The 13,783-nt window shown below is 42.3% G+C and overlaps 1 protein-coding gene across 1 annotated transcript in view; it reads left to right on the top strand.

Annotated features, from left to right (window-relative positions):
* Dpp10 (dipeptidyl peptidase like 10) overlaps positions 1 to 13,783 on the top strand; it is a 1,484,741-nt gene that overhangs the window by 242,829 nt on the left and 1,228,129 nt on the right. The gene's annotated exons all lie outside the window — the stretch shown is intronic.

The raw sequence follows: 13,783 nt of genomic DNA, 5'->3' as shown, positions 1-13,783 counted from the left end.
TCTCATGCCGGGATGGAGAAGGCAGAGATGGGATGATCCATAAGGCTCTCAGTAGTGAATTGATTTGAACTGATGAACTCCAGGTTCAACTGTCTCAAAATATAAGGTGGAGGATGATGGATGAAGACACCTGATGTTAGCCTCTCAACTCTGTATATGTGAACACACACACACACACACACATTCTACACAAACATGTACACACATACAGACACATACATACACACACACACACACACACACGCAAAGAGAGAGAGAGAGAGAGAGAGAGAGAGAGAGAGAGAGAAACTCAATGAACTGAATGTGTTTCCAAATCAGCAAGAACAGCTCTGGAAAAAAAAAAAAAAAAGTTTAATTTTGAAGAATGGCTCTAGGTGTCCTTCCTTCTGCTTTCTCCTTAATGTAGCTTTTTCCATTCCCAAGGGTGGAGGCCATGCCCCATTGGCTGCCCTTGGGGCGAGCAGAAGTTGAGTGCCTTTAATTTAGATTTTCCTCGGGCTCCTTGCCTGGCAATCAGTGCATCTTTGTATCTTTACCTCTCCAGCTGTTCTCTGTGCAGAGCAGAGGACGCAAAAGCTCAGAAAGTGCCAGAGCCACTTCATGTCAGGCAATTTCCCCAACAGCTTCTGCATTCTTAAAGGAATCACGTAATTGGAGTTGTGAGGCATCAGGAAATAATGATATCAGTTGGTGACATTCTTAGTGAGTTGTACACCTGGAATGATGTTTGTAATAAAAAGTAAAATAGAAGCTCATTTGGAACCAAAGCCAGTTAATTTGCTAAGCAGCCAGGTAGGAATGTGGACTCTGAGATTGCTCAGTGGATAGAGAGGTTGTTGTGCACACCCGGTGAGCTGAGTTCAGATCCCAGAACTTTCGTGAAGGCAGGCATCAGAGCACAGGTGTTTGTAACCCTAACACTCCTACTGGGGAGTAGATGGGGAGTAGATGGGGAGTAGATGGGCAGGAGAGCTTCTAGAAACTCGAAGAATAACCAATCTCAAATACACAGTGCTAGGAAAGAAAAAGATCGTGTCTTAAATAAGGCGGGCAATAAGAACTGACATTCAAGTTGTTCTTTGACTTGTACAACCCCACATAGTTGTATGTACACATACACATGAACATAGACTCTGTGTGTTGTTTCTCTCTCTCTTTGTCTCTTACACACACATGTGTATGCATATGCGAGGGGGGTCCCATGAAAGGCCTTAACTTTAATTTTATTTAACCTTCTGTTGCTATAATTTCAGTTCAGTGTGATACATAATTATTGTTTTCACCTCCTTCTAACATTTGAATGACAAACTGAGTTAGGAGTCTACAAACTCACCAAGGATTATTAGCCTTGCTTACAGAGCAATGTGTGGGGGATTAAAGTCATCAGCATAGACCTTAAAGCAGCCACACTGGAATGTCTCCACCCAGCAAGGATGGTGGCTTCACTAAGTAGATAGAACCTCCACCTCCCCGACTCTTCCCCGGGGTACTTTCTCTAGCCCTTTTCCAAACCATCTGCAATTAAGTCAGAATTATACACACTGGGTTGGACACTCAGGTGATGGTCCTATGAATCTTCCCAGCTCCTCCTTCTATAAGGGAAGGCAAATAGTCAACAAGCCCAGTTGTGCTGATCTTTTGTGAGTGCATAAGCAGAACTCCTAAAGATGGTGGCAGTTTTTTCCCCCTCGGAGGAGGCTAGTCCTTTTATTCACCCTCAAACATTCTCAAATCTATGAGATTCAGGGTTCTTCTCCTTTGGCAACTACATGACGTCTCTTTGACTCTGCCTACTCTCTCTCTCTATCTCTGTTCAGATTTCCTGCTTAGCTTTGCTTTGCTAAGTATAACTTCTTTATTAACTAATGATAATAAAACATATTCACATCATACAGAGGAAAATCCCACATCAGAGAAGAAGAAAAGGAAGAAGGAGGAGGAGGAGGCTTCTTTTTTTTTCACAGCAGAGGACAAGGCAATGCTGTTCCCATCCATGGAAAAGATTAGACAAGTTTGCTTTCAATATCCTGCCTTCTTTCAAGTCTCAGCTTGCTGTCCCATTTTCAGATTGAGTGGCTTTTCACTTGTGGTTTCTCTTCTTTGATGTAAGCCTGCAGTGTGTGTGATGTCTTACTATGTGTAATAGTCTTGGCAGTTGGTCACTCTGGTAGTGACAAAGAAGTTGGTAGCCAGGCAATATACTCATCCATCATACCATAAAAGAGTGATTAATTGATTGAGTACAGCTCAAGGGGGTCACAGAGAGGGCATATCTGAAGGACCATCTGATGAGCGTGGCAGTAACTCATGCCAAGCTGAGTTGCTTAGCATGCAATTGCCTCACATATAATCTGTTCTATGTAGAGGAGGACAGTGGCTTGTGTACCGTTCTGTGATGTTAGCATGAGATGCTGGCTCTGAACGTAATTTGCAGTTCTGCAATCTCTATCATGTAAGTCAGGATGAAGCAAATCAGATTTATGCAAATCATAGCAGTCTTGGTTAATTAAAAGTCAGTCCAGGCCAAAGACTGAGATTTCATGTTAGCAGGCTGCAGCTCTGTGGTTCTGGGTTATAGCACCCAATGGTGAAAATGTGGATTCCCAGGCCACTCTTGTGAGGAGCAGAAGAACTGAATGAATGTGTATTATATACATGGCCATGGCCATGTCAATTTCCCCAGTTCCTTAGACCCACAGGAATGGCAAAGTCTTCCGCTGGTCTGAATACAGGTGTTGTTGAATAGTTGGCCTTTAGCTTAAAACCAGTGTGTGCATGAAGAATCAGTTGTATGATCCCCATCCAGGATGTTGACAGCGTATGTAGAAACAATCAACTATAACTTCCTCCTCCACACACTAAGACTGCTCTTCTACAGAGACATCTTCCTTAGATTAATTGGGCCTTCGTGTTTATATAGTAAGTGTACTGTGTTTCTCTGTCCCTGCTGGTGTGTGTTCATCAGAGTGAATGACTTTCCTATTCCCAATTTTTCTACATGTCTGTTCTGTTGTTTCCCCATTCCCTGCCTCTCCAGGCAAGTCACTTCCTAGGTCATGTAGCTCATGGCACATGCTTGCGAAGAATTCCCAGAAGGGCCCAGTTTTCTGCTCTGTTAGTGGCTGTCTAGACTTCTTTTCCCATTGTTGTGATAAAAATAATTTAAGGAGAAGTTTATTATGGCTCACAGTCCAGGGCTAGAGTGTATCATAGTGCAGGCTTGAACACAGGACAGCAGGAGCTTAAAGCAGCTGACCTCACATCATATCCAGCCAGAAATCAGAGAAAGATGAGGGATGCTGCTTCTCAACTCCCTTTCCCCAGTTACATCCCAAGATCCCTGCCAGGGGATGGCACCAGTCATAACGGGAGAATCTTCCCGTCTCAAAACAATCAAGGTAGTTTACTAAAGACACTCGCAGAGCACTATCTCCCAGGTGACTCTGGGTCCTGACAAATTGATAGTTAGCACTATCATCAGAGTGGCCTTCTATCCACCACGTGTGTATAATATCCCCTGGATCCAGAGTCCATCTGAGCATCACTCAGATGTCCTTTCCCCCTTATAGGACTTGAGGGACAAAAACTGTTGATTAGATTGTAAAGCTCAGGCTATGTCCTTACATACGTTAATACTCCACTTCTTGCCAGGATCATCTCTTGTCTTCTATGCACCTAACAGGCTGATTAGTTAGCTAGAAAGTAGGGTCAAATGTTCGACCCTTCACTGTTCTTGGAGTCTCTTTTCTTATTGCTAGAGTCTCAACCTTTGATCTGGATTATTAGTTTGTACCACACACTCTACAACCTAGCCTTATTTCTTATTTCATGGGCTCAGTCCTCAATTCTATATTCTTCTTGTGATCACCAGGAAATAAAGAATGGTCTCAGGTGTGTGGGACAGGCCAGAGCGACATGTTTCAAATTACATCACACTTCTCATTATTTGATAAAGAGTGGTAACATGGAGCTTATGGTGAAAAGATTCAGAAAATATATCTAAACTCGGGGTTAACGGCTTGAACCCTCAATAGATAGGCAGGAAAAATAGTCTAGATACTTGAAATCCTAAATATTACTTACCAAGGTCAGACATACTTGATACTTAGTTGGATGGTAGAATAGTTCATCTACATAATGGAAGGTAGAGATATGGGCTCTGTACGTATGTATGGGGGTGTGTGTGCATATGGAGGGCAGAAGAAAACTTCATGCATTCTTCAGGAGAGATTCATAGGCTTTTAGACATGGTCACTCACCCACCTTTCTGGAACTCACCATATATGCTAGGCTTGCTGCCCAGTGGACCCCAGTGAACTCCTGACTCTGTCTCTCAGTACTGGGCACATGGATCTTCACACTGGGCTTTCTTTATGTAAGTTCTGAGGTTATAACTCAGTTCCTCATGCTTGCAAAGCAAACACTGTATAGATGGATTATCGGTGAGCCATTTTTATGTCATCGAGGCTAATAATCATTCAGATAGGCACCAACTTATTCGGGCTATATCTAGAGAAATAAGTAGAGTTCTCTCTAATATCTTCCCTGATTTCTCAAAGGGCAATTATGGGTTTCTTAGCATATGTATTAGTATTATAAAGCCACTGACATTTTAGTAAGTTTGCAGAATATATACCTATTTTATGAAGCTTAGCAATATGTGTATTGTATATTGCTTGCATGCATGTGTATGTGTGTGTGCATGTGGGTCTGTTTCTGTGTCTTTTCGTGAGCATATGGAGCTCAGAGAACAATGTGTAGGAGTCAGTCCTCTCCTTCCACCATGTTGTCCTGGGAATTAAGCTCAGGTCATCAACATTTGCAGCAAAGCTCCTTTACTTGCTAAGTCATTTTGCCTGCCCATGAAGTCATTAGTTACTATCGTTTATCCTTAGTGTTCCGCATCAAATCCGAAGATTTAGCCTTCTGTTAATAAGTTCTCGGTTTCTGTTGCTAAGAAGCCAGCATCAAGTTTTCCTATAAATTTAAAATTTTTCCTGAAACCCTGATGCAACTGGGGAATCTGTTAGAAATGCTGATTTCTAGGCTCTGCTCTGCCTGGGCTGTTTAGTTGATCGATAGTATTTCCTTGTGTTTTTAAAAGCTCACTATTTTATTACAACATTTGGCAATAACTCACAAACTATTTTTATAAGATTTATAGATTTAATATTTCAAATATGTAGAATTCAATTGAGGACTAGTATATGATGAAAATCTAAATTTTTCCAAGAACATTGCTAGGTTCTCTAACATGGTTTAGGAAATCTATTTCTTTGCCTCATTTTTCTTGCTTCCCTGATATTTAAATGTTGTCCTTCCAAATATCAATTTCATGTGTCTGACTGGGTTTCAGAACTCCTTTGTTCTCACATGACTTGAGTTTCAATAGGTGTAGAGGTATTAGGATAGCTAAGACAAGGTCTCCTTTGAGGAATGCCTGCTTCGAAATGTGTCTGGCCATGCTTTTTTTTTTTTTCAGAAATGTTCTAGCATGTGTTTTTCAGCTTCTGTAATCTGGTATGTTGGGGTACACGGAGCCTGATGACCTGGGTATGTATGGAAAAACGTGGTGTACTCATTGGCCAGACTTGAACCCTACCGTCTTTCTAATCCTCAATTATCATCTCAGATGACTTAATGTGAAATCTAGGAAGGGATTTGACAGGTGGAGTGTGACTAAGTATAGGGGGATAGGGAGAAACTAGAATCCTCTTTTTTTCTAAAATGCAGGGGTGTAGTGAGCCGGACAGGGTCATTACAAGATGGCGCCGACATCCTGTCTTGTTGGAAATAAACAACTCCATATTTGGCTATGCCTTTGAGAGCTGCGCATCCCCCGCTTCCCGCATGCGCGGTGGATGAGGATCCTTGAGCCTATCCCGATGCGGTCTGATGTCAGCTGTTGGTGACAGCCAATCACAGGGAGACCCATGTGCCATTTCCCTATTTAAGCAGCTGCCTAAGAGCCCTTTGCCCCTTCGCTTCCTGCTGCCTCTCCCCTTCACTCCCTGCCCCTCCGCTCCCTGTCCTTCGTTTTCCCGCCCTCTCGTTCCCTGCTCCCCATCAATCAAGGGCACTCCAGTAAAGCATGATCTGAGTGGAATCCTGGTGTGGTGGTCATTCTTCGTCGCCGGCCGAGAAGTCCGCCACACAGGGGTGGCTAAGCAGTTTTCCACATTAGGAATCTGGGAGAGTAGTCTAAATTGTAGCTTCTAGGAACTGGAGAGATAGTTTAGTGGTTGTGAGTGTAGTACTCCTGGGAAACTCACTATTTTCTGCATGTCCAGTTCCAGGTCATTCAGTGCCCTCTTAGAACTCTGTGGAGGTCTTCACTCACTTTAACTAATTCTCTATTTTTCTATTTATAAGTAAGACTTGGGGTTCAAAGGCTGAGGTTAAATCCTGAGATCTCAGAGAGGCTGAGAAACAGCTACCTAACCCTTTCTACTTGCTAGTATCTCCAAAAGATCCATTCTTGCTCCATCAAACCAGAAAAGGTTGGGGCAGTTCAAAGCCCTCCCTACTCTGTCTGCTGTCTATCTCTCCCAGACGCCCTCCTATGCTCTGTGATTGCTTTTTGTCAGCTGGTTACTGTTAGTTTACAGGAGGAATAAAGTAGAACCCGAGAGTGTGGCTGGAACTCCTTAAGGACTGTACCTCTCAAATCTGAGTTCCCAAAGTCACCTGGTGAGGTAGCTAAAATGCAGATTGTGACCTCCGTGATGCCCCCCACATTGCTGGCTCAGAAGGGTTCATCAGATAAAGAAATTTGCAGGTGATTGTTGGGTCAGGTAGTTCACTGTGAGAAACACTTCTGCAGTAGTTTTCTCAAATACTGTTTGGCATCAGACTCTCCAGATTTTGTTTTGTGTGTGTGTGTGTGTGTGTGTGTGTGTGTGTTACCTCTATAGTGGAAGTTAACTTGTGTGTACATTCAGGTGGAAGCCAGGTATTTTTCTCAATTACTCTCACCCTTTGTTGGTCTCTCACTTAACCTGGGTGCATCGATTCTTTGCCTCTCTACTGCTGGCATTACAACATGTGCAGACTCTGCCTGGAATTTTGCATGGATCCTGGAGATATGAGCTCAGGTTTTTTGGCTTGTGTGAAAGGTAATTTTGACTGCACGATCTTCCTAGCCTTGGTTATTTATAAAGATCATAGTTGAGCTCCTCATTAGACAGACTGAGTGAAGGTCTTTGCCAGTGGAGTGTTTCTGATGAAACAAAAATCAGCAGCAGCCACAACTCCTATGGTGGTTAGAAAGGGGCTGGAATCCCTTGCTGTGTAAACATGAGACAAAGTCCTGACAGGAGAGGGAGTCTGTGGAGATAGGGACAGAAGGTCAAAGCACATGTCGTAACCATGCGAGCAGGTATGAGTTAGTGGATGCATTTCAGCGAGCAGGTATGAGTTAGTGGATGCATTTCAAGCATTTGGGAGTTTTCAGTTAACTAGTTTGGATAGCATCTTAGTGACTGAGTCAGAAATGCTGCTGTACTAACAAGCTCCCAGATGCTTCCGGCCATGTACCTACCACACTCTGATCTGCAAAAAGCTGGAGTCTCCAGGAAGACGGAGGGCTGGGCTAAGTGAAGCAAAAAGTGAATAGATATGAAGCAGGATAGAGAAGACGTGGGAAGGGGAAGAAACCCTTTACCTCAAAAGTAGTTAGCATTTCCTGTTGCCTGAGCATCCAGAAACATAAATGATAAAGACCAGGTCATGTAAAGGGAAGGCTTGTGTTCCGGAAAGCATCTCCAGTAAACGTTTAGAGGCACAGTGATTTCTGCTTGCTCAATGCCTGGACACTTATGCCCTTTACTTTAATAACGTTTCTCTCTCCTCTCACCCTTATGTCCAGACACTGCACCTCATGAACACCTCCTTGCAATACACATTTACAGAGGAAAAATGTTCAAGATAAACAAGTAAAGGAGAGCACATATTTTTACTTTTTAAACTTTATTGAATTTAAAACTTTGCTTGAAATGTAAACCTTGTTGTATATTACATTGTTTGCTCAAAGCAACTTAGATTTGTGTGTGTGTGTGTGTGTGTGTGTGTGTGTGTGTTGCACAATACCATAGTTAGGACCTTTTCTCTTAAGTCTCCAGTTTTTCTTCCCTTTTGTCTTTATTTCGTTTATGTATGTGTTTATGCATGTGCTGTGTGTGAATGTATGTGGACTCAGAGTTCAGTTACTTGTCTGGATAGCATTGCCTGGCATTCTCCCTTGTGTGCATCTTCAAGCTAGGAGTCTAGTTGAGCGCTACTGCACCTAGTATTTTAAATGGGTGCTGGGGATCTGTATTGTGTGGCACACAGGCTATCTTCCATGATTTTGTCTTGCTATGCAATCTCTTTAAACACTTAATCCCTGTTGTGTGGCATTGCGCATCTCTGCTTGGGAAATTCACTAAGACTGTTTCATTCCCACTCAGTCTAGAATTCTTTTCTGCAATGTAATCAAGGATGTGCCTTTACCTCTGTTGCAGTCCCACTGTGGGGAACCCCACAGGCTATTGGCAATTAGTGCTGGTTTATGTCTCCCTATGACCATTAACAAATCCATGAAATCAGCTGAGTGAACAGTGACTTTTGGGCTCACATCCAAAAATACCTTACAGATTCAATGTAAAAAAAAAAAAACAAGAAATTATGGGAATTGTCCCCTGTAGAGAAATTCCCTAAAAGTCAACAGGCTTAAGACATTTTCTGAGATTGTAGAGAAAGCATGCAGTCTTGATAAAAATGTCCTAAATGGAGTATATGATTTTCACGTGATTGAAAAGGCAAGCTTGTGAGAAGAAAGGAAAATAAATCTTCTAGAGACATCCTAATGGAAACCCAGAGGAATTTCATAAAAGCCTATGGGCTTTCAGCATTTTCTTGGTTGTCTTAATTTAGAATCCAGTGGCTTGAATAGGCATGGTCCCCATAGATCCACATGTGGAAATGCTTGGCCCATAGGGAGGAGCACTCTTAGGAGGTGTGGTCTTGTTGGAGAGGAAGTGTGTCATTGTGGGAGCAGCTTTGAGGTCCCATTTGCTCAAGCTATGTTCACTGTAGCACAGGGTTTCCTGTTGCCTATGGATCAAGATGTAGAGCACTCAGCTCCTTTTCCAGTACTATGTCTGCCTGCATGCTGCCATGTTCTGCTATCATGATAGTGGGTTAGACCTCTGAAACTAAGCCAGCCCCAATTTAAAGTTTTCCTTTATAAGAGTTGCTGTGGTCATGGTGTCTCTTCACAGTAATAGAAATCCTAACTGGGACAGAGAACATCACTAAAATAGTCTTCATCCAAATGTCAGGTAGACAGCTAGTTAGACAAAACGTCTAGTGGACAGTTAGCTCAGAAACTCACAGTCAAAGGGTGGAGAGTAAGCACCTTTGCAGACTCAGTTGTGAATGGGCCATCCGTATCATAATCCTCTAAGGACTAGGGATAACAGAAGGAGAAGGTGGAGAAATATGTAAAAAAAGACGTGGGGAACACCAAAGCAGAAGACACAAATCTGGGAAGCTAGGCATGGGGCTGGGAGGAGATGGAGGAGAGTGGGGGTGGATATGATCAAAATGCATTGTCTGAACGTATGGAATGAAGAATTAATCCTAATATATATTTCCAGAAAATTAAAAGAATAGAGTCCAGAATTAAACCAGTCATATAGGACATGTTTAGTGAGCAGGCTGGTGATCAGGAAAGCTGTCATCAGCAAAGGCACCAGTTTTATTTAATCAACTAACCATAGGCCCTACACACATTTCAGCTCTCATAGTTGGGCTGACTTTTATTTGTCAAACGCCATTCTGAAGGTGTGTGTCTAAATGATGGTATCTATCAGATTCCGTGCTGTATAAATACCATGTATGTTTTCCCATAGTATGTTCTCCCAGGTCTATTCTTCCAAAGTGAGCATTTGATAGGCATTTATTCTTTAGGGGTTTCAGGCAAGGACCACTTACTAGCTAGTTTTGCAGCACCTGTTCATGGTGTAGTCCCCTGGCACTGTGGTGCAACAGCTTCCTAGATTAGGAATAAATCAGCCATGCCTGGAAATCGTGCCTAGAAGAGCTGCGTGAGTGCTGTTGGAACTGTCTCTCTGTTTCCCTCTCTGCTACTGCTTCTGTGCCTTTTTAATTTCATTGGGTGAAAGAGAGAGAGAGAGAGAGAGAGAGAGAGAGAGAGAGAGAGAGCTCATTACCTTTAACGGTTTGAATACTGTGACTGTTAATATTGATTGTCAACTTGTCAACTTGATAGGGTCTAGAAGCATTTAGGATATAAATCTCTGGGTATATCTATGAAGGAGTTCCTAGATTGTCTTAAGTGAGGTAGGAAAACTCTATTCCACGGCTTAGGTCCTTGGACTGAATAAAAAGGGGAAACTGAACCCAGAACCAACATTATTCTTTCTCTGCTTCCTGACAGTGTTTGTACTGTGACCAGCAGCCTCTTGCCGGGTCTTTCCTACCATGACAGACTGTGAGCCAGAATAAACCCTTTCATCCTCAACTTGTAAGATATTTTGTCGTATAATGAAATAGCAACTAAACAAAATAATGACTTCAAAGTACTAAGTCCATCTGTTTGGAATCCTGTTTTGAATTAAATGTTCTGCAGAGATTGAGGTTTTTGAAATCTTGGTCCCCATGTAGCGATGCTGTTTGTGGGTATTATAGAACCCTTAGGGTGTACAGCCTAGATGGAGGCAGCATCATACTTTGGTTGGTGATGTGCTCTTTCAGTTTCCTGCTCTGTCTGTGTGCTGCCATACACTCCTCACCATTGTAAACTCCTCCCTTTGGAACCACAAACCAAAATAAATTCTTCCTTCCAAAAGTCATTTTTGGTCACAGTCTTCTACCACAGTAACAGAAAGTGCTTGTATATGTTCTTATTTGTACCTAGTTACCCAGAATTAGTTTAGCAGATGTAATAGATTTAAGAATCTTAAGGATAGAGAATCCTATAGAATTAAGTTTGATTTGAAGTGTCCTGTTAGGGCATCCACCATGGGAAGAGCTTGTGAGGATAGAGGCAGGGATAGGAGTATTGCAGCCATAAGCATAGTAATTCCTGAAGCCACTGAAGCAAGAGGAGGCATGGAACATAGTCTCCTCTACGACCCGATGTGAAAATTCCCTGAAAAGATGTGAACAAGAAGCTGCTCACTCCAGATAGGGCACCAGTGACACAAATCTACCCAAGGCCAGCTTGTTGAATTGAGGGGTGAAACCTGGCTGCTTACAGGAGCATGGGCAAGTATATTATCAGAAAAATCTCTTCCCTCAACATTAGCAGTCTGTATATCCTTAGGGAGAGGAAGGCTCTATTAGCCCTTCTACTTTGTAATCCATAACTACTTATGCATCCCTCGAGAGCAATGGGGCCATTAGCTGCTCCTGCTCTCAGTTTTGGTGCAGGTAATCACAGCTGTTGGAAGTTCAAAAGTGCAAAGTCCATGTCACACTCAGAGGACAGCATTCTCCAGTGCACTTCCATGGGGGCCTGGCCCAGCTGATGCTCTGATGTTGGATTTCAGACTTCAACGTTAAGAATAAATAAGCTTCGTTTCTGAAGTCATTGAGTTCGTGGAAATTTGTTTTAGTAGTTCCACCTCCTCCAATGAGCACGGCCTGGGAGGATACAGAAGAGAAAGCAAAATGGCAAGTTTCTATACTCTTCTAAAGTTCCCTGTGCCTGTTTGTTTATGCACATTTTTTCTGTTTCTCCAAGGAGACTTGTGCAAACAGGTTCTGAAGTAGCCCTCCATATACCAGGACCTGTGTCACTTCTAACTGAACCGTGAGTATAAATGAAGTCAGTGGAGCCTGAAGCCAGGGAGTTCTCCCTCGTTGGATTGATGAGGACTTGTGTTGATGTGCAGGACTGCCATCAAGTCTTTAAATTAAAACAAGCCCCCGTGGACTACTTGAAATGTTAGACATCACAATGAACATTTGAACTGGGAATCCCTGTACACCAGCCTTTCTGCGTAGTGAATAATGTCAATTTCTTATCTCATAAAGCAGGTACCAGGAAAGACCGGGTCTCTTGGGGAGGAATCCCAGGGCTTCTGGTTTCATTTCCAGCATTCTGGCTGACGTTATGACAGTTAACATAGTACCACTTCCTATCCGTATCTGTACTCCCTGTATTAGTTAGTGTCTATACTGCATTTAAAAAGTACCCAAGAATAAGGAACTTAAAAAGGAATCTATCACAGTATGAAGGTAGAGGCTAGCATGGTGGGAATCCGTGCTATCCAGAGCCAGAGGCAGCTGCTCACATGGCATCCACAGTCAGGAATCGAGGAAATAAAAGCTGGTGCTCGGTTTACCCTCTCCTTCTTATTTATTCCAGCTCCCCAGCCTGTAGAATTGTGCTGCCCACATTCAGAATCATGTCTTCCCCACTCAGTTACCTCAGTCTGGAAACTCCCTCCCAGATGTGCCCAGTGCTATGTCTCTGAGTAATTCTAGAACCTTTGAGTCGTGATCTCTTTGGCAAACTTCGGTCTCCAAAAGTATTTACATTACAATTCATAACAGTACTGAAATTACAGCTATGAGGCAATAATAATAATAATAATAATAATAATAATAATAATGATGATGATGATGATGATGTTGTGTTTGGAGTCACTGCAACATGAGGAACTGAAGTAAAGGGTAGAAGCATTATGAGGGGTGGGAACCACTGCTTTTGGTTCCCCCAAATTGACATTAATCTTAATTATCACATGCACTGTGGACAAATTCCCTTTGCTTTTTCAAATATTATTAAGTAAAACTTCAGAGACATTATATGTTGTATGTTTTTCCTACCCCATAATATGTAGTGCTATTTAGACAAAGGCCTGTATCTTCTGTGCAAACAAATGAACTAAGCTCAATGTGAGATTTGATTTCTGTACTTCCCTGAGTTCTAGGCAAGCAAACACCCTAACTGGATGACAGACAGGTGAGTCCTCTGTGTGGCTAACTCACACAGATTTGACTCCTGCTGTAGTCTCACATATAAGGAAATATTCAGAGGTAAGACTATGGAGCAGGGAGAACAAGTTTCTGAAAAATAATCTAAAACTACTGGATGTGAAGAAAGAAACAAATATCAGTGTAAAATTCTACAAAGAAAAGGAAACATAACTTGAGCAAGTCCAGATCCCAAAGTACAGAGAATGTGACTGAGAAACCTAGCCAAGTTTAGTAGGGAAAAACTGACAATCTTGGGGCCAGATCCAACCTGAAAACACACTTTAAAACCATTCCACTAATGTTTTCAAATAAGGATGCTGCTTCAGTGGGACGATGATTGTTTTGTTCTCATCTTGAATAGAGCTTGGAATTTCTAACAACATTCAGCTTGCTATCCTGAATTTCTAGAATCTGAGCCATGGCTTCCACATCTCCATGGATGACAGCTGTCTAACAGTGTGTGTTGGGGATGGGTGTCTGCCCTGCCAGTTAAACGCTCATGGTTTAAAAGGAGGGAACAGTAGAAGTTCTGTGTCCTCAGAACTGGGCGTGAAGTTATAAATTAATGTTAGCTTTAGTTCTTTTCTCTTCTCCCATTGTGTGACTTACCATAATGACTAACTTGGTGTAAGATCTTATCATGTTAGCTTGTTAACACAGAACCACTTTGGACCAGAGCACAAGCTCCCTGTATTAGTTTCTTTGTTACAGTGACAACATATCTAAGAAGAAGCAGCTTCCAGAAAGAAGGGTTTATTTTGGCATGTCTAAAATGGGGACAAATGTGACACTT

The sequence above is a fragment of the Microtus oregoni genome, unplaced genomic scaffold, assembly GCF_018167655.1.
Source record: "Microtus oregoni isolate MIOR12 unplaced genomic scaffold, Mior012 000003F_ref0000135, whole genome shotgun sequence".
In the NCBI taxonomy this organism is placed as follows: domain Eukaryota; kingdom Metazoa; phylum Chordata; class Mammalia; order Rodentia; family Cricetidae; genus Microtus; species Microtus oregoni.
The sequence above is the reverse complement of the archived record's forward strand: the minus strand, read 5'-3'. Positions and strand labels throughout refer to the sequence as shown.